Source organism: Triticum dicoccoides, chromosome 4A (assembly GCF_002162155.2).
Source record: "Triticum dicoccoides isolate Atlit2015 ecotype Zavitan chromosome 4A, WEW_v2.0, whole genome shotgun sequence".
NCBI classification, from domain to species: Eukaryota; Viridiplantae; Streptophyta; class Magnoliopsida; order Poales; family Poaceae; genus Triticum; species Triticum dicoccoides.
The window spans coordinates 599,147,230-599,149,062 of NC_041386.1; positions in this window are offsets into that span (position 1 = coordinate 599,147,230).

Here is a 1,833-nt window from a genome sequence, read left to right on the forward strand (position 1 = left end):
GCGGTACTCCGCCTGCGCCGGCGCGCCCGAGCAGCCAGCCTCCTCCTTCTCCGCCTCGTCAGCAAGGGCGGAAGAGAACCGCCGCCGCTCCAGCAGCTGCTCCGGCGCGTCGTAGTCCTTCTCCTCCGCCTCATAAGCAAGTAAAGAAGACAACCGCTTCGTCTGCTCGGCCGGCGTCTAGCAGTACAACCAGAGGCGGGAGGACATACAGATTCGGTCCTTCTCTGAAGAGTCCACAGAAGTTACCATACGAGAGGACCCCGGAGGAGAACACGAAGATCGCGCGAACCGAAGTGGATGACTAGTTTCAAGGGTTGAGAGCAAAGAGACATCCACCTTCAAAGGAGAAGGTAGATCCGGTGAAAGTGAAGCGCACTCTGGCTGCCCTGGCAAAACCACCCAAGTCTCCGCTGAAAGGCAACTATGATCGCATTATTGCAAAGACATGGGCCGAAGCGGAGCAGTCGGGAAGTACAGTCAATGATCAAAGGCTGAAAGAACGACGAGCAGCTGGGAAACAAATTGCCCAGCTCGGCGAACAAGCGAAGCAATCGTGCCCCCCCCCTCAAGGTGCCTAGCGACATCGTCGATCCGAGGATGGTGCCCGGTTATGGCAATGTTGACGATTACCTGCCCGACGATGTACATTATGATCCCATGGAGGTGCGGATACACAGATACGAGTACGGGAAGCCTCTCGTCAAAGATGAAAAATCTTTAACAATGATGATGCGAAGATTACATGATTGGTACTTGAAAATCTGCAGAGAGTCTGGGGGGAGGAGTACTTTGTATGCGAGAGTTAAACCGGAGCATGACCTCGTTGGAATTGAACTGTTGCCTATTCCATTGGAGGAGTTCTATCAGTTTTTCAATCAATTGGCCCTCGATAAAACAACGATCACCTGCTACTGTCTGTAAGTACTACTACTTCTGTCATTAAGTCTCTCTATATAGCTCATCTCTTTCATTGCATGTATTTATAATTATCCTCACTATATTATGCAGAATGAAGATCGCCGAATTGAAGAAAAGACAAATCGGTGATATTGGGTTCGTTAACACATATCTCATAGATGCAACTGAGGTTGAACATCATCCCGGAGATACCAAGGCCAACTTGCTACGATCATTCAAAAAAATGAAAACAAAGATATAATACTCTTTCCTTACAACTTCAAGTGAGTGTTACTGTCTTGTGCATATTCGGTTTCCCTTATATATTAGTCCAGGTTATAGTAATGTAATTGATGAGTTATGCATGCGTGTGTAGTTTCCACTATATTCTCCTAGAGATTAGGCTTGAGCAGGGAGTAGTAACCGTCTTGGACTCTAAACGAAAAGATCCCCAGGAGTATGCGGACATGACTGAAATCCTCAAGAAGTAAGTTAAATCGATCATTATCCACCATATCAGCAACTTTGTTCATTTCCTGATATCAAGTAATTGTTTTCTTTGTCCGGCAGGGTTTGGAGAAAATTCACCAGAAAAGTTCCGGGACTGCCGAAGGAGCTGGAATTTAGACACCCGAAAGTAAGTACTATAGTAGCATGTTCCGCGCATCTCCTAGTGATTCAAACGCTAGTTTCATCAATACCATTTAGCATTCTTGCTTATCAGTTTGATTGACCTCTATTTCTTGTAAAGTGGTTGTGGCAGGAACAAGGGAATGATTTCTGTGGATACTACGTCTGCGAGTCCATCCGCCACACGACCTGTGAGCGGGGCGGGTACTCTGACGAACAATATGAAGTACGTAAATAACAACATTCACAATTTTATTTTATTACCATCATTTGTATTGAGTTTCATTCATTCATATATATATGTAT